This window comes from Salvelinus namaycush, unplaced genomic scaffold, assembly GCF_016432855.1.
Source record: "Salvelinus namaycush isolate Seneca unplaced genomic scaffold, SaNama_1.0 Scaffold71, whole genome shotgun sequence".
Classification (NCBI taxonomy): domain Eukaryota; kingdom Metazoa; phylum Chordata; class Actinopteri; order Salmoniformes; family Salmonidae; genus Salvelinus; species Salvelinus namaycush.
This window is the reverse complement of record NW_024061431.1, coordinates 37,674-57,977: the sequence shown is the minus strand read 5'-3', so window position 1 is coordinate 57,977 and position 20,304 is coordinate 37,674. Positions and strand designations below refer to the sequence as shown.

At 43.4% G+C, this 20,304-nt stretch overlaps 1 long non-coding RNA gene across 1 annotated transcript; it reads right to left on the bottom strand.

The window, feature by feature from the left end:
• Positions 1-11: 11 nt before the first annotated feature.
• On the bottom strand, positions 12-19,348 carry LOC120042557. Its single transcript, XR_005476143.1, has 3 exons — positions 19,229-19,348; positions 2,617-2,784; positions 12-114 (listed from the first exon to the last, which is right to left on the bottom strand). It is a non-coding gene; the product is annotated as an uncharacterized LOC120042557 (long non-coding RNA).
• Positions 19,349-20,304: the final 956 nt, after the last annotated feature.

Genomic DNA, 20,304 nt, shown 5'->3' with positions numbered 1-20,304 from the left:
TTAGGTACTGTATAGTGCTGTCTGATGTGGGTCCCACAGTAGGACACACTGCAGGTCAGACAGAACTTCACCGCTTGGACCTCAGAGCAGATATCACAGACCACCTCTCCTGTCCTGGTGGGAATTAGATAATAACATTTATCAAATACATTGATAAAAAGAACCTGATCCATTCAGTTTAACACAAAATGGCCTGATAATATAACACATGGTAACCTACCTATAACTGGCTGTTATCATGATAATATAACACATGGTAACCTACCTATAACTGGCTGTTATCATGATAATATAACACATGGTAACCTACTGTACCTATAACAATCTGTTATCATGATAATATAACACATGGTAACCTACCTATAACTATCTGTTATCATGATAATATAACACATGGTAACCTACCTATAACTGGCTGTTATCATGATAATATAACACATGGTAACCTACTGTACCTATAACAATCTGTTATCATGATAATATAACACATTGTAACCTACCTATAACTATCTGTTATCATGATACTATAACACATGGTAACCTACCTATAACTGTCTGTTATCATGATAATATAACACATGGTAACCTACCTATAACTATCTGTTATCATGATAATATAACACATGGTAACCTTCCTATAACTCTATGCTATCATGATAATATAACACATGGTAACCTTCCTATAACTCTATGCTATCATGATAATATAACACATGGTAACCTACCTATAACCATCTGTTATCATGATAATATAACACATGGTAACCTAGTCATCATATCTTCTGTGCATTTTTGTCTCACCTTCAGTCACAAATAATTACGTTTTTTTTCTATTACGACATAGGCTCAAAGGAGTATGGAAAATATTACCCTTTGAAATGAAAAGGGTGATCCATGGATTGGTCACTCTTCATTGATAAATAACCAGATGAAACAGACTCTGCCATCTCTGATTGGGCGCTGCGAGTAGAAGAAGAGAGTCATGCAACTTAATAAAACGTTAGTTAAACTCATTTCTACAGACGTAAAATGATTTTGATCCTTTATCCATTTATCAAATATATTGTTGAACAGATTATTTTCTCTGATGTTTACTCTGCACTGCAACATTAAGATGAAAAAGTAAACCATGTGATAACTGAAGATATAGATTTATAGTTGGTTATTACTAAATTATACAACGGGTGGGTGTATTCCTAAATGCCAATTGGTTTAAATCGCATTCCAGTCGGTGTCTATTCTATAAGTTACCACCGGCTAAATCTATTATGTTAAAATGCCTATTTACTCTGTTCCATCTGACTGCACAATCCACTGTCTCATCAGCACAGGCAGGGAAGTTATAAACTTGATCTCCACTATAAAAAGCATCTAGACATTAACTCACATTTCTTTTAGACTAACATTTCGTTTTCAACAGCAGATATTTGTATAAACCTTGCTGTCTGTCTCCGACATTCGCAACATTGTTTCAATATTGAAATTCGATATCCTGCTATCCCATAGTAATGAACATGTAGGGGTCAGGATGAGACAGACAGGCAGTGTTGAAATCATGAATCAGCTGGCATAATTTTTATGGATAGCCAGTTGAAATCATGAATCAACTGGCATCATTTTTATGGATATATACAAAGAAATGTCAATTGAAAAAAGGTAAAACGAAACAAAATGCAGCTAGTTTAGTCTTTCCAGCTTCAATTTGAAGTGATTGTGTTAGCTGTGTTGTTGGCTAGCTCCTCTGAACAACAGTGTCCTGACAAGAGAGCACATTTTCTATGCCAGGCGAAATCGCTTCTCATTAGCTCATTGTTATGGGTGTATCCAAATAAATGTCACTAGAAAACAGTTTAAACAAATTAAAATGCAGCTACTGTTGTTATTCTCGCTGCACTGTTTGACGTGACTGTACGTTAGCCGTAGTTGGCTAGCTGGAAAGCATGGGATAAGAGCGTTACCAGCCAGTATGGCAATGAAACATTTTGAACGAACGACTGGGTCACGTCTCTGGCAACCGAACCAATAGAACGAACAACGACTACACAAGGCAGGTAGCCTAGTGGTTAGAGCGTTGGACTAGTAACCGGAAGGTTGCAAGAATGAATCCCTGAGCTGACAAGGTAAAAATCTGTCGTTCTGCCCCTGAACAAGACAGTTAACCCACTGTTCCTAGGCCGTCATTGAAAATAAGAATTTGTTCTTAACTGACTTGCCTAGTTAAATAAAGGGTAAAAAAATACAAATAAAAAAACAGCCGGCTTGGGTAGCAACCCTAGATTTGTGTCGGGACTATATCTTGTGGAAGAAAGAAATAGTATGAATAAATTAATCAAAATAAAGTTTTTAATGAAAATATGTAAATCATTATTTGAATATGTTGTTGTTAACCCGCTAACCAAATATTTTATATTTTCTGTTAAATGTACCGTGCAGTAACTCTGTATCCTTCTAAAAATACATTACTTATAAAAAAGGATACAGATCTAAGTCTTCAACGAGCACTTGTGCGCACACACACACACACACACACACACACACACACACACACACACACACACACACACACACACACACACACACACACACACACACACACACACACACACACACACACACCTCTTCATATCAGGGTCCATGGTCTCATCAAGATCCTTGTTTGGTGACCCATCCTTATGTCTTTCTTTAGGGATGGCTCCACCCTCAGCCCCCTGATGATAACTCATTATAACTCTCAGAGAGGAGGTCTCACAATCCTGAAGAGGACTGGTCTGGTCCCATATCAATCTGTAAATAAGAAGAGTAAACAGCATTATATTAAAACGTTTAAATACAAAAGCAGAGTAGGCCTACTGTTGGCCTGCTGTGCTGGGGATTTAAATTGACGTTATAATGGCATTCTGTAAAGCATTTGCTACAGAATGCAATTGTGAAAAATGCAAAAGGCAGAAAAAGTGTTTATGAATAATATCATTATGTAAAAAAATATATACAGTTGAAATCGGAAGTTTATATACACTTAGGTTGGAGACATTAAAACTCGTTTTTCAACCACTCCACAAATTTCTTGTTAAACCTCTCTAGGGTACGTGGGACGCTAACGTCCCACCTGACCAACATCCAGTGAAAGTGCAGGGCGCCAAATTTAAACAACAGAACAACATCTCATAATTGAAATTCCTCAAACATACAAGTATTATACACCATTTTAAAGATACACTTCTCCTTAATCCAACCACATGTCCGATTTCAAAAAGGCTTTACGGTGAAAGCATACCATGCGATTATGTTAGGTCAGCACCTAGTTACAAAAACATACAGCCATTTTCCAGCCAAAGAGAGGAGTCACAAAAAGCAGAAATAGTAATAAAATTAATCACTAACCTTTGATGATCTTCATCAGATGGCACCCATAGGACTTCATGTTACACAATACATGTATGTTTTGTTCGATAAAGTTCATATTTATATCCAAAAACCTCAGTTTACATTGGCGCGTTATGTTCAGAAATACATTGTCTCAAACAAACATCCGGTGAAAGTGCAGAGAGCCACATCAAATTACAGAAATACTCATTATAAATGTTGATGAAAATACAAGTGTTATACATGAAATTAAAGATATACTTCAGCAACCGCTGTGTCAGATTTCAAAAAAGCTTTACAGCGAAAGCATACCCTGCGATAATCTGAGTACAGCGCTCAGACACCAAATCAAGCCATACAGATACCTGTCATGTTGTGGAGTCAACAAAAGTCAGAAAGAGCATTATAAATATTCACTTACCTTTGATGTTCTTCATCGGAATGCACTCCCAGGAATCCCAGTACCACAATAAATGTTAGTTTTGTTCGATAAAGTCCATCATTTATGTCCAAATACCTCCTTTTTGTTCGGGCGTTTAGTCCAGTAATCCAAATGTGCAGGCACTAGGTCCAGACAAAGTCAAAAAAGTAGTATTACAGTTCGTAGAAACATGTCAAATTATGTACAGTGGGGAGAACAAGTATTTGATACACTGACGATTTTGCAGGTTTTCCTACTTACAAAGCATGTAGAGGTCTGTAATTTTTATCATAGGTACACTTCAACTGTGAGAGACGGAATCTAAAACAAAAATCCAGAAAATCACATTGTATGATTTTTAAGTAAAAAATTTGCATTTTATTGCATGACATAAGTATTTGATACATCAGCAAAGCAGAACTTAATATTTGGTACAGAAACCTTTGTTTGCAATTACAGAGATCATATGTTTCCTGTAGTTCTTGACCAGGTTTGCACACACTGCAGCAGGGATTTTGGCCCATTCCTCCATACAGACCTTCTCCAGATCCTTCAGGACAATTCCTTTGTCTTTAGAAATGAAAGGGAACGGAGTGACGAAACTAAAGGATTTCAACCAGACACCTGGTTCAAACAGCTCTTATTCGCTCCCCCTTCACAGTAGAAGCCTGAAACAACGTTCTAAAGACTGTTGACTTCTAGTGGAAGCCGTAGGAAGTGCATTCTGACCCCATAGACACTGTATATTCGATAGGAAATTACTTGAAAAACTACAAACCTCAGATTTCCCACTTTCTGGTTGGATTTTTCTCAGGTTTTCGCCTGCCATAAGAGTGCTGTTATACTCACAGACATCATTCAAACTGTTTTAGAAACTTCAGAGTGTTTTCTATCCAAATCTACTAATTATATGCATAGCCAAGCATCTGGGCCTGAGTAGCAGGCAGTTTACTCTGGGCACGCTTTTCATCCGGAAGTGAAAATACTGCCCCCTACCCCAAAGAAGTTTTAACAACCTATAGTTTTGGCAAATCGGTTAGGACAGCAATTTTTCCAACAATTGTTTACAGACAGATTATTTCACTGTATCACAATTCCAGTGGGTCAGAAATCTACATACACAAAGTTGACTGTGCCTTTAACAGCTTGGAAAATTCCAGAAAATTATGTAATGGCTTTAGAAGCTTCTGATAGCTTACCGACATCATTTGACGCAATTGGAGGTGTACCTGTGGATGTATTTCAAGGCCTACCTTCAAACTCAGTGCCTCTTTCCTTGACATCATGGGAAAATCAAAAGAAATCAGCCAAGACCTCAGAAAAAAAATTGTAGACCTCCACAAGTCTGGTTCATCCTTGGGAGCAATTTCCAAACGCCTGAAGGTACCACGTTCATCTGTACAAACAATAGTGCTCAAGTATAAACACCATGGGACCACGCAGCCGTCACACCGCTCAGGAAGAAGACGCATTCTGTCTCCTAGAGATGAACGTACTTTGGTGCGAAAAGTGCAAATCCATCCCAGAACAACAGCAAAGGACCTTGTGAAGATGCTGGAGGAAACAGGTACAAAAGTATCTATATCCACAGTAAAACGAGTTCTATATCGACCTAACCTGAAAGGCCGCTCAGCAAGGAAGAGGCCAATGCTCCAAAACCGCCATAAAAAAGCCAGACTACGGTTTGCAACTGCACATGGGGACAAAGATCGTACTTTTTGGAGAAATGTCCTCTGGTCTGATGAAACAAAAATAGAACTGTTTTGCCATAATGACCATCGTTATGTTTGGAGGAAAAAGGGGGAGGCTTGCAAGCAAAAGAACACCATGCCAACCATGAAGCACGGGGTTGGCAGCATCATGTTGTGGGGGTGCTTTGCTGCAGGAGGGACTGGTGCACTTCACAAAATAGATGGCATCATGAGGCTGGAAAATTATGTGGAAATATTGAAGCAACATCTTAAGACATCAGTCAGGAAGTTAAAGCTTGGTCGCAAATGGGTCTTCCAAATGGACAATGACCTCAAGCATACTTCCAAAGTTGTGGCAAAATGGCTTAAGGACAACAAAGTCAAGGTATTGGAGTGGCCATCACAAAGCCCTGACCTCAATCCTATAGAAAATGTGTGGGCAGAACTGAAAAAGTGTGTGTGAGCAAGGAGGCCTACAAACCTGACTCCGTTACACCAGCTCTGTCAGGAGGAATGGGCCAAAATTCACCCAACTTATTGTGGGAAGCTTGTGGAAGGCTACCCGAAACTTTTTACCCAAGTTAATCAATTTAAAGGCAATGCTACCAAATACTAATTGTGTATATGTAAACTTCTGACCCACTGGGGATGTGATGAAAAAAATAAAAGCGGAAATAAATAATTCTCTACTATTATTCTAACATTTCACATTCTTAAAATAAAGTGGTGATCCTAACTGACCTAAGACAGGGAATTCTTACAAGGATTAAATGTCAGGAATTGGGAAAAACTGAGTTTAAATGTATTTGGCTAAGGTGTATGTCAACCTCCGACTTCAACTGTATATATTTAACCTAGAAATATAGACTACGTTATCTGGTAATTGTTTAGCTCACTTTCTATGCATAATTATAGTCCAATATATAATTTGGTTATTTTGTTGTCTTTTTTGTGTCGTCATCTTTTAGAAGAGTGTATTAGCCTAGGCTGTGTCAGGTTTTGGCCAGGACTGTTTGGTTTTGGTCACTAGATGTCCCCATTGCACCTTTTTTGTACCTTTTGTTTTTTCCTTGCTCTTTTATTGTTTGCACCTGTGTGTCATTCCCTTGTTAGTATTTAAACCCTGTGTGTTCCTTAGTTCCTTGCTCAGTGTTTGTATGTTAGCACCCAGCCCCAGCCTTTGTGAACATTTTTCTCTTGTTGGATTTTCCAGAGGTTCTCTGGTTTTGTTCTCGTGTATTTTTGGATTGGTCTTTTGAGGTTTGTTTTTTCCCTTGCTGTTTTTACCACTTTGTGGATTTTTCTTTGTATTTTGGAAGATATCTATTTTTTATTAAACCACCATCTCTAGTACTGCTGTGTCTGCCTCATCTTCTGGGTTCTGCCAATTATTAGTGACTGTTTCTCGCACCGGGTCATGACAGAAACACTGAGCCCATAATATGAACCCAGAGGCAGCCAGTACCCAGGACTTTTTTCCCATGCTGTCCCACCACGAGGGCACTGTCCAACGTCACGAAGCTGCTCTGGTTCAGCAAGAGGCCTTACTGGCTGGACATTCTCAACTTCTGTCGGAGATGATGACTTCCATAAAGCAGATTTCTGATCAACTTTCTCCTGCAACCGCTTCTGCTCCAGTTCATCAGATTCAAGTGCCCGTGGCAGTTAACCCCCTGGCTGAACCTCGTCTGCCGCCTCCCCAACGGTTCTCAGGTGATCCGAGTGTTTGTAAGGGGTTTTTCACCCAATGTTCTCTCTCCTTCGAGCTGCAACCCTCGTCGTTTCCCACCGACCGGTCCAAGATAGCATATATCATCACCCTGCTGTCGGAAAAAGCCCTAGCCTGGGCTACTGCTGTGTGGGATGCCCAAAGTCCCTGCTGTGCCAGCTACTCTACCTTTGCTGAAGAATTCAAGCGAGTGTTTCAAGGTCCTACCAGCGGTCCTGACTCAGCCAAACAGCTCCTGACTCTCCGCCAAGGTCGGCGCAGCGTGACGGACTATGCCATCCAGTTCCACACGGTGGCAGCAGCGAGTGGCTGGAACGACGAGGCGCTCACAGTGTGCTTTTTGAAGGGTCTTTCCGACACCATCCAAGATGAACTGGCCACTCGGGAACCACCAGACAACCTCGAGTCCCTGATCAAGTTTGCTTCACGCATAGACCAGCGTCTGAGAGAGAGAGAGCTCAACCGTAGATCTCTCACCCTAGCTCCTATCGGTCCCAGCTCCGAGTCTCCACCTTTATCCTCGCTGACTCCACCGGAACCCATGCAGGTTGGACGCATCTCCCAGGCTGAGAGAGACCGCCGGATGAGGGAGCGATGCTGTCTATATTGCGGCAAACCGGGCCATTTCCTCTCCACGTGTCCCGGGCTCCAGGGAAAACGCACTCTCCCGTGCAGGCCTGGGAGGACTGTAACGGGAAACATAACCTCCTCCCATCCATCCAACTCCCGCCTGCTCATTCCAGTTACCCTTTCCTGGGACAACCACGAGCTTCCCCTTCAAGCCTTGGTAGACTCTGGAGCCGCAGGTAACTTCATGGATGGTGTCTGGGCGAAGGAAAATGGCGTTCCCTCTGAACCTCTAAGTGACCCCATAAGGGTTACTACGTTGGATGGAAGCCCTTTGGGATCTGGACTTGTCACTCGTGTCACTACCCCCTTGCGACTTTCAGTTTCCCAACACCAGGAAGTGATGAACTTTCATCTGACCTCGTGTTCCGAGTTCCCTCTCGTCCTTGGATACCCCTGGCTTCACAGCCATAACCCTCACATCGACTGGTCTGTGGGCACTATCAAGCAGTGGGGTCCTACGTGCCAAGCCACTTGTATCTTCCCAAGTTCCCCGAGTTCCCCTCCCGAGTCTCTAGAATCCATCGACCTGTCCCGAGTTCCCGAGTGTTACCATGACCTCAAACCGGTATTTAGCAAACAGAGGGCCACCAAACTACCACCCCATAGACCTTACGATTGCTCCATCGACCTGTTTCCGGGCACCTGCCCCCCCAGGGGTCGGATCTTTTCCCTATCTCCTCCCGAACGAGCTGCTATGGATACCTACATCAAGGACTCTCTGGCAGCAGGCCTCATGCGTCCATCCACCTCGCCGGCGGGAGCAGGGTTTTTCTTTGTGGCCAAAAAAGACGGGGGATTACGTCCTTGCATCGACTACCGGGGACTTAATGCCATAACCGTCCGTAACCGCTACCCGCTACCCCTTATGGCCACAGCCTTTGAGCTGCTCCAGGAAGCAGTGGTCTTCACTAAGCTTGACCTGCGGAACGCATACCATCTTGTGCGGATCAAACCCGGTGACGAGTGGAAGACCGCTTTCAACACGCCTACTGGTCACTACGAATACTTGGTGATGCCCTTCGGCCTGACCAACGCCCCGGCTGTGTTCCAAGCGCTCATAAACGATGTGCTTAGGGATATGCTTAACATTTTCGTGTTTGTTTACTTGGATGACATCCTCATCTTTTCGAGCTCCCTTCAAGAACACACTAAGCATGTCAGACAAGTGCTCAAACGCCTTCTAGACAGCCATTTGTACGTTAAGCCTGAAAAGTGTGAATTCCATTCCTCTCGAGTACAATTCCTGGGATTTGTAGTGGAACCCGGTCGAGTCCAGATGGATCCCAAGAAGGTAGGGGCGGTAGCAGATTGGGCCACCCCCAAGTCCGTTAAGGAAGTTCAGCGTTTCCTGGGCTTCACTAACTTCTACCGCAAGTTCATCAAGAACTTCAGCTCGGTGGCAGCCCCTCTCTCAGCGTTAACCAAGGGTGGCAACACAAGGTTTCTGTGGGGAAGAGAAGCTGAGACGGCCTTCCAAGGACTCAAGCAGCGCATCCTCTCTGCTCCCATCCTGACACTACCGACGGCGGATGAACCTTTTGTGGTGGAGGTAGACGCATCAGAGGTTGGTGTTGGAGCTGTCCTGTCTCAGAGGGGTGAAGACAAGAGGCTTCATCCTTGCGCCTTCTTCTCTCACCGGCTTACCCCGGCCGAGAGGAATTACGATGTGGGGGATCGTGAGCTCCTAGCGGTTAAGATGGCATTGAAGGAATGGAGACACTGGCTCGAGGGGGCTTCTCAACCGTTTCAAGTGCTTACGGACCACAAAAATCTGGAGTATATCCAGCAGGCGAAGCGGTTGAACTCCAGACAAGCTCGATGGTCTCTTTTCTTCAGCCGATTCCAGTTTATTCTCACCTATAGACCCGGGTCGAAGAATCTCAAACCGGATGCCTTGTCACGAGTCTACTCTCCTGCCATTCGAGAAGATACTGACATGACTGTTCTTCCTGCCGCTAAGATCGTGGCTCCAATCTCGTGGCAAGTTGAGGATACCGTGAGACAAGCTCAAGCCATCGAACCGGGTCCTAAAGGAGGTCCTGCCAATCGGTTGTTTGTTCCCAAGGCAGCAAGATCCCAAGTCCTTCTGTGGGGGCACTCCTCTCGCCTCACCTGTCATCCGGGCGTAGGTCGCACCTTGGAGTTCATTCAGCGTAAGTTCTGGCAAATCTTCTCACCTCCGGCCTCAAGGACTCCTTCACCCTTTATCTATTCCCCACCGACCCTGGTCCCATATCTCGTTGGACTTTATTACTGGCCTTCCTCCGTCCCATGGTAATACTACTATCCTAGTCATCATCGACAGGTTTTCTAAGGCGGCCAGGTTTGTTCCCTTGACCAAATTACCTTCTGCCAAGGAAACAGCTGAGTTGGTGATTAACCATGTGTTCCGAGTCTTTGGTATCCCGCAAGATATGGTTTCCGACAGAGGTCCCCAGTTCGCCTCAAGGTTTTGGAAGGCCTTCTGCCAACTCATAGGGGCCACGGCCAGTTTATCTTCAGGGTACCTTCCGGAGTCCAACGGCCAAACTGAGAGGATGAATCAGGAGCTGGAAACCACCCTCAGATGTATGGTTTCCAACAACCCGTCCACATGGTCATCCTTCATTGTTTGGGCCGAGTACGCGCACAACACCTTGTGCTCCTCCTCCACTGGTATGTCTCCGCATGAGTGTCAGTTTGGCTATGCTCCGCTATTGTTCCCGGACCAGGAGGCAGAAGTCAGAGTGCCTTCAGCCTTGAGGTTCATCAGACGCTGTCGGCTTACGTGGAAGAAGGCCCGTCTTAATCTTCTGCGTTCCTCACAGCAGTACCAGCGACAAGCCAACAGACGTCGCCGTCCCGGTCCTACCCTGTACCCCGGCCAGAGAGTATGGCTCTCAACAAAAGACTTACCGCTAAGGGTGGAGTCTCGCAAGCTGTCCCAGAGATTCATCGGTCCCTTTAAGATTGCCAGGAGAGTCAATCCCGTTACTTTTCGCCTGCACTTACCCAGATCCCTTAAAATCAATCCCACATTTCACATTTCTTTATTAAAACCTGTTGTTTTTTCTCCCCTTATCCCGGCAGGCAGACCTCCCCCTCCGCCCCGTGTCATCGGAGGCCAGTCGGCTTATACCGTCCACCGGATACTGGATTCCCGCCGGGTGCAGCGGTCCTGGCAGTATCTGGTGGACTGGGAAGGCTACGGTCCCGAGGAGCGCTCCTGGGTTCCTGCCAAGGACATACTGGACCCTGACCTCATTCGTCAGTTCAGGGTCCTCCACCCTGAGAAGGCTGGTAGGAACGTCAGGAGCCGTTCCTAGGGGGGGGATTCTGTCAGGTTTTGGCCAGGACTGTTTGGTTTTGTTCACTAGATGTCCCCATTGCACCTTTTTTGTACCTTTTGTTTTTTCCTTGCTCTTTTATTGTTTGCACCTGTGTGTCATTCCCTTGTTAGTATTTAAACCCTGTGTGTTCCTTAGTTCCTTGCTCAGTGTTTGTATGTTAGCACCCAGCCCCAGCCTTTGTGAACATTTTTCTCTTGTTGGATTTTCCAGAGGTTCTCTGGTTTTGTTCTCGTGTATTTTTGGATTGGTCTTTTGAGGTTTGTTTTTCCCCTTGCTGTTTTTACCACTTTGTGGATTTTTCTTTGTATTTTGGAAGATATCTATTTTTTATTAAACCACCATCTCTAGTACTGCTGTGTCTGCCTCATCTTCTGGGTTCTGCCAATTATTAGTGACTGTTTCTCGCACCGGGTCATGACAGGCTGGACACGATCCACCACAACCTGGTCATACAGTTTATGTCAAATTGACTTTTTATTTTCTCTCTTTTTGCATTTTAGTTAACCCTAACACTTTTCCTAACCTTAACCAATTTCGATGAGGCTCTCTTGCTCAGATATCGCTAAGTGAACTGAAGGCAGGGCATGAAAGGGATAATCCAGTTGTTAGTGTTGTCCGTTTCAGGAAAGTACCTGTGTAATTGCGCACCCAGATCACTCAGGTGCTTTGCTATATCACATTTGACATTGTCTGTAGGCTTGAGTTAATTTGCACACAAAAAAATCATACAATGATGGAAAGACCTGTGTGTTGTCCTTGTTAATACAGACAGAAAAGAGCTCCAACTTCTTAATCATAGCCTCAATTTTGTCCCGCACATTGAATATAGTTGCGGAGAGTCCCTGTAATCATAGATTCAGATCATTCAGGCGAGAAAAAACATCACCCAGATAGGCCAGTCTTGTGAGAAACTCGTCATCATGCAAGCGGTCAGACAAGTGAACTTTAAGCTCGTCTCTCACTTTTATGAAAAAGTGTTAATACTTGCCGCTTGATAACCAGCGCACTTCTGTATGTTGTAAAAGCATTACATGGTCGCTGCCCATATCATTGCATAGTGCAGAAAATACACGAGAGTTCAGGGGCGTTGCTTTAACAAATTTAACAATTTTCACTGTAGTGTCCAAAACGTCTTTCAAGCTGTCAGGCATTCCCTTGGCAGCAAGAGCCTCTCGGTGGATGCTGCAGTGTACCCAAGTGGCTTTGGGAGCAACCGCTTGCATGTGCATTACCACTCCACTATGTCTCCCTGTCATGGCTTTTGCGCCATCAGTACAGATACCAACACATCTTGACCACCAAAGTCCATTTGATGTCACAAAGCTGTCCAGTACTTTAAAAATATCCTCTCATGTTGTCCTGGTTTCCAGTGGTTTGCAGAAGAGGATGTCTTCCTTAATTGACCCTCATCAATGTAACAGACATACCAGGAGCTGTGCCAGGCCCGCCACGTCTGTTGACTCATCCAGCTGTAACGCATAGAATTCACTGGCTTGTATGCGAAGCAGTAATTGTTTCAAAACATCTCCTGCCATGTCACTGATGCGTCGTGAAACAGTGTTGTTTGATGAAGGCATTGTCTGTATAGTTTTTTTGGCCTTTTCCCCCAGCATTGTCCCAGCCATATCCGCAGCAGCAGGAAGAATTAAGACCACCACAATAGTATGGCGCTTGCCTGTCCTAGCCACTCAGTAGCTCACCATATAAGACGCTTCTAGACACTTCTAATTAATGTTATCTGTTGCTTTTATACATGTCTTACTACTCGAAAGTCATCTTTATCTTAGATCAAAAAACTCCCATGGCTTATTTTTCAAATTGTCATGTTTCGTTTCAAAATGTCTGCGCAAGAGTGAAGGTTTCCCGTGAGAGAGTACCGGTTAATCAAATCAAATCAAATCAAAGTTTATTTGTCACGTGCGCTGAATACAACAGGTGTAGACCTTACAGTGAAATGCTTACTTACAGGCTCTAACCAATAGTGCGAAAAAAAGATGTGTGTGTGTGTGTGTAGGTAAGTAAAGAAATAAAACAACAGTAAAAAGACATTTGAAAATAAGAGTAGCAAGGCTATATACAGATACCGGTTAGTCAGGCTTATTGAGGTAGTATGTACATGTAGATATGGTTAAAGTGACTATGCATATACGATGAACAGAGAATAGCAGAAGCGTAAAAAGAGGGGTTGGTGGGTGGTGGGACACAATGCAGATAGCCCGGTTAGCCAATGTGCGGGAGCACTGGTTGGTCGGGCCATTTGAGGTAGTATGTACCTGAATGTATAGTTAAAGTGACTATGCATATATGATAAACAGAGAGTAGCAGCAGCGTAAAAGAGGGGTTGGGGGGGGGGGCACACGATGCAAATAGTCCGGGTAACCATCTGGTTACCTGTTCAGGAGTCTTATGGCTTGGGGGTAGAAACTGTTGAGAAGCCTTTTTGTCCTAGACTTGGCACTCCGGTACCGCTTGCCATGCGGTAGTAGAGAACAGTCTATGACTGGGGTGGCTGGGGTCTTTGACAATTTTTATGGCCTTCCTCTGACACCGCCTGGTGTAGAGGTCCTGGATTGCAGGCAGCTTTGCCCCAGTGATGTACTGGGCCGTACGCACTACCCTCTGAAGTGCCTTGCGGTCGCCGAGCAATTGCCGTACCAGGCAGTGATGCAACCGGTCAGGATGCTGTCGATGTTGCAGCTGTAGAACCTTTTGAGGATCTCAGGACTCATGCCAAATCTTTTTAGTTTCCTGAGGGGGAATAGGGTTTGTCGTGCCCTCTTCGCGACAAATGTGATTGGATGTGATATGATCGCAGTGAAACGAGGCTACTCAGGGGAGAAAAAAACCTCACCCAAATGTATAGCCCCTTTGGAAAATATAAATGTACCATTTGAAAACACCTCTGGGTGAGCAGTTTCCTGTTTGCTTATTTCCTTATATAGCTGACTGAGTGCAGTCTTAGTGCCAGCATCTGTTTGTGGTGGTAAATAAACAGCCACGAAAAATATAGATGAAAACTCTCTTGGCAAATAGCGTGGTCTGCAGGTTATCATAAGATACTCTATAGAGACTTCCTTAGATTTCGTGCACAAGCTGTTGTTTACAAATATATACAGACCCCCCCCCCCCCCCCCCTTGTCTTACCGGAGTGTGCTGTTCCATCTAGCCGGTGCAGCGTATATCCCGCTAGCTGAATATCCATTTCGTCATTCAGCCACGATTCGGTAAAACATAAGATATTACAGTTTTTGATGTCCCGTTGGTAGGATATTGGTTATCGTACATCGTCTAATTTATTGTCCAATGATCATACGTTGGCAAGTAATACTTATGGTGAAGGCAGATTTCCCACTTGCCGTCGGCGGATCCTTACAAGGACACATTTCAGTTGAATGCATTCAGTTGTACAACTGACTAGGTATCCTTTCCCTTGAACAGTTCTTGAACAGACTTTGAGGTATGTTTGCTCCCATTTGGTTGGTGTGGAGAGGTGTGGCTTGAAGCAACGACTGACGTATTTAAAGGGCAGTGGCCATGCTGTCAGCGTTCCCTAACCCACATGACCAATGACATAAGCCCACAACCCAAACTCTCCCCGTTTTTCAACTGGACATTCAGTACAGCACCGGTTCTGTGCAACTGAACATTCCAGAACGCAAAAACGTACTGAACGCAGCCCTGGCTTCCTACCTGGCAGCTGCATGGTTTTGTCATCACATGACCATTTGTTCCTTCCCATGGTTTTATTTAAAGTAGGATAGCAGCTTACAGACGGTAGGCAATTAAGGTCACAGTTATGAAAACATAGGACACTAAAGAGGCCTTTCTACTGACTCTGAAAAACTCAAAAAGAAAGATGCCCAGGGTCCCTGCTCATCTGCGTGAATGTGCCTTAGGCAGGTCCTCACCAGACATCACCGTCAACAACTTTCCCTATGGGCACAAACCCACCATCGCTGGACCAGACAGGACTGGCAAAAAGTGCTCTTCACTGACGAGTCGCGGTTTTGTCTCACCCGGGGTGATGGTCGGATTCGCGTTGATCGTCGAAGGAATGAGCCTTACACCGAGGCCTGTACTCTGGAACGGGATCGATTTGGAGGTGGAGGGTCCGTCGTGGTCTGGGGCAGCATCTCAATGCTGTACGTTACAGGGAAGACATCTTCCTCCCTCATGTGGTACCCTTCCTGCAGGCTCATCCTGACATGACCCTCCAGCCTGACAATACCACCAGCCATACTGCTCGTTCTGTGCGTGATTCCCTGCAAGACAGGAAAGTCAGTGTTCTGCATGGCGAGCGAAGAGCCCGGATCTCAATCCCATTGAGCACGTCTGGGACCTGTTGGATCGGAGGGTGAGGGCTAGGGCCATTCCCCCCATAAATGTCCGGGAACTTGCAGGTGCCTTGGTCAAAGAGTGGGGTAACATCTCACAGCAAGAACTGGCAAATCTGATGCATTCCATGAGGAGGAGATGCACTGCAGTACTTAATGCAGCTGGTGGCCACACCAGATACTGACTGTTACTTTGATTTTGACCCCCCCTTTGTTCAGGGACACATTATTCCATTTCTGTTAGTCACATGTCTGTGGAACTTGTTCAATTGATGTCTCAGTTGTTGAATCTTGTTGTGTAAATATTTGTATGAACGTACCCCAGTTTGGGAATACCAGTCCTAACCTACTACGTTAATTATCCTAACCTGTTGTGTAATTTCTCCTAACCTTCTACAAAGAGTTACTCCTGGTCAATTCTGACATAAACTGTATCCCTTCTAGACACCACGCCCAAACCTGACACAACTACAGCAGTGCTAAGATGGCGCCGGAGAAGATGGCTGACGTTTTATGTGCTCCTAACCAAATATGTTTTTTAAAATGTTTTGCGTTGTTTGTAATTTGTACATAATTTTGCTGCTATCGTCTCTTATGACCGAAAATAACTTCTGGACATCAGAACAGCGATTACTCACCACGAACTGGCAGAAGCTTTTTTTCCCCTTTGAGTCTGACGAGCCCGACGTGAACGACATAATGCTTTCCCGGGAACAGGCCCAAATCCCATTAATTTGCGTGAAGAGAAGACGGAGAAAAAGAGGGCGGAGGCCGGGCTGCCTTCTGAGAATTCATAGACAATCGAATAAACCCATTCTGCCTTCCGTTCTACTAGCTAACGTGCAATCATTGGAAAATAAAATTGATTACCTAAGAGGAAGATTTAACTATCAATGGGACATTAAAAACTGTAATATCTTATGCTTCACGGAGTCGTGGCAAAACGACGACATTATCAACATACAGCTGACTACATACAGGATAGAACAGCTGCGTCTGGTAAGACAAGGGGTGGCGGACTATGCATATTTGTAAACAGCTGTTGCACGATATGTAAGGACGTCTCTAGGTTTTGCTCACCTGAGGTAGAATATCTCATTAAAGATGTAGACCACTCTATCTACCTAGAGAGTTTCCATCTTGTATTTTTCGTAGCTGTCTACATACTACCACAGACCAATGCTGGCACTAAGACCGCACTCAATGAGCTGTATTCCGCCATAAGCAAACAGTCCCGGTTCAAGAAGCTTCTGAACAGCTTCTACCCCCAAGCCATAAGACTCCGGAACATCTAATCAAATGGCTACCCAGACTATTTTCATTGCCCCTCCTCTTTTACACCGCTGCTACTCTCTGTTATCTATGCATAGTCACTTGAATAACTCTACCTACATGTACATATTACCTCAATTACCTCAACTAACCGGTGCCCCCGCACATTGACTCTGTACCGGTACCCCCTTTATATAGTCTTGTTATTGTTATTTTAATGCTGCTCTTTACTAACTTGTTACTTTTATTTCTTATTCTTATATTTTTTAAACTGCATTGTTGGTTAGGGGCTTGTAAGTAAGCATTTCACTGTAAGGTCTACACCTGTTCTATTCGGCGCATGTGACTAATACGATTTGATTTGATAGAGGCCTCTAGAAGCCAAAAGGATGCATTAGCATGGGCAGCACCATTGAGGGCTTCCACCATTTTAATGTAGTCAACTGGGTGGGAACAACTTCATTGGCTGATCCCTCCTGTTGACCCTGTTGGAGTCATGTCCAATCGGATCATCAGGAGGGATCAGCCAACTGACTACGTCAATATGGAGATTGCCTTCAACAACTCTAGACCATCCGCTCCCCATCCGACCTGACAAAGCTTGAGAGGATCTGAAGAGAAGAGTGGGAGAAACTCCCCAAATACAGGTGTGCCAAGCTTGTAGCATCATACCCAAGAAGAAGACTAAGTGCTGTAATTACTGCCAAAGGTGCTTCAACAAAGTACTGAGTAAAGGGTCTGAATACTTATGAAAATGTAATATTTCAGTTTTTATTTGTAATAAATTCAACAACAAAAAATCGAAAAACCTGTTTTTGCTTCGTCAATGTGGGGTATTGTGTGTAGATTGATGAGGGGAAAACAACTATTTAATCAATTTTAGAATAAGGCTGGAACGTAACAAAATTAGGAAAAAGTGAAGGGGTCTGAATAATTTCCGAATACACTGTATATAGACAGGCGTGTGCCTTTCCGAATCAGGTCCAATCAATTGAATTTGCCACAGGTCGACTCCAATCAAGTTGTAGAAACACCTCAAGGATGATCAATGGAAACAGGATGCAACTGAGCTCAATTTCGAATCTCATAGCAAAGGGTCTGAATACTTATGTAAATGTGATATTTCTGTTTTGTAGTTTTAATAAATGTGCAAAACTTTCAAATAAACAGTTTTCACTTTGTCATTGTGGGGTATTGTTTGTAGAATGTATTTAATCAATTGTAGAATAAGACTGTAACGTAACAAAATGTGGAAAAAGTCAAGGGATCTGAATACTTTCCGAATGCACTGCATGTAAGAATGCTGTTAATTGACTACAGCTCAGCCTTCAACACCATAGTACCCTCCAAGCTCATCATAATGCTTGGGGCCCTGGGTCTGAATCCTACCCTGTGCACCTGGGTACTGGATTTCCTGACTGGCCGCATCACAGGTGGTGAAGGTAGGCAACAATACCTCCACCACACTGATCAACACAGGGGGCACGCTCAGACCCCTCCTGAACTCCCTGTTCACCCATGGAATTTGTGTGTATTGTTGTATATTGTTAGATATTACTGCACTGTTGGAGCTAGGAACACAAGCATTTCGCTACACCCCGCAATAACATCTGCTAAATATGTGTATGTGACCAATAACATTTTATTTGATACTTGATTTGAATGGCGTTGCTAGAAACGATCCAGCTTTTGTCAAATTGCCATCAGATTTGACTTTTCGTAGCAGGTTAGGAGAATTAACATAGCAGGTTATAATAATTAGGTTACTGTTTGAAAAAGGGTTAGCTAAAAATAGGACAGATACAAAATTGAGTCCTCTATCTATCTCTATGTCCCCAACGCTATTTACGCATCTATTTTGTCAGGTTTGACGGGGAGCGGCTTCGACAGGAAGTCGTAGGCCTCGTCCGAAATCCATATTGCCTACTACTTACTAAAACGACATAATGGGTACTACTAATCGTACTATATAATATTTAGAAATGTACTGTTTACAGCAAATGTATGCTGTAAGCAACACATACCAACATACTAGACTCACCGTTCATTTGGGTACAGTGCGTCCTTCCTCAAAAGTGTGCAGCGAATTATAGCCGAAATGGGTATAACAACCTGGCATTATTAAAGCATACTCGATTTTCCAGATTTCACATATTAAACGATTGTATATTGTTTCTTTCTACATAAGTATGTCTTATTTTAGGATAAATAAATGAATATATCTGCTAAATAGCTTAAATCTCAGCGTCAGGTAGCTGTGTAAAAGAGAACACTTGTCGTGGTCTTCCTTGTGCGCACTCCGCCATTATGCTAGTGGGGTCCTAGATTTTTTACTTGCCATTTAATAGAAAGAAGATGAAAAATCGGGTCTTTATTAAAAGCAAATTTCGTTGAGTTAAATATTAATTTACTACCAAATAATCTTACACCTGACTTTCATAATAAAAACATGAACCTACCATTTATCCTGCTGTCTTGCAAGTCGAACAACCTTGGTGGAGCCACAGAAAGAAGAAAAGTTGTCGAATTTACTTTCAGTTTCTAACAGGAAAGAACTTCGACAAACAACTCCCGCTTAGAAAACGTAGACCTGTTTTTTTATAAAGGCAGAATATGTAGTTCTAATATTTGAAATGTTTGTGGTGTCAAAATATTGATAGGGTCAAATGTATTAAAAACATCTGGAAATAACAGAACACATCTGATACATATTTGTATTTGCATACGTCGCAAACGCTAAAAGAAAATATTTATTGTCCATAAAAATTATTTGATAATGTGGGAATGTGTCTTCAGCTCGTAGTTATTAAATGCAGTGAAAATACAAACAAACGTAATCAGAAAGCATTATACACTATTCGTATCAGATTTTTGTCGTTCCTGTGGTCGTTGTAATTACTCCTTTGTTTCTCTAGGTGGCGACATAGGACTTTGTAGTGCTGATGGGTCCTGAGACATAGCAGAGACAGCAGAAATGAAAGGAGTGAAGGGACGCTTTCAGAGGTACAGAGACCATAGCCACGAGAAGTAGTTTGGGGTGGGGGTGCTGTGATGTTTCCACTGGTGGGTGGGGGGAGTGGTTTACAGGAATAGACACAAAGAAACTGAATAAAATATGGAATTTAGTTATTTAAGAACCGTCATTCAACATACATTAATTTTATATTGTTGAGGTTGGTTTATACTTCCTCTAAAGTGTGTAAACCATTAGAATGTGTCCATTAGATAGTCCTTAGACAAACTGTAAATCAACCAACCAACCAGTCAAAACAATGACAGATGGTAATGTTACAGACTCTCATTGTACACAGCATTCACCTTGTTTTACTACTTCCCTCTCTCAGCCTCTTGAAACATCTCACTGGTGTAATGGCTTGTTCTAAAGCGTTACATTTAAAAAATAATATTTAACCTTTATTTAACTAGCATTAAACAGGAACAGGCAAAGCAGAGACACAAATCAAAGTCAGAACATTGACTGATATACAGTGTACAAAACATTAAGGACACCTTCCTAATATTGAGTTGCCCCCCC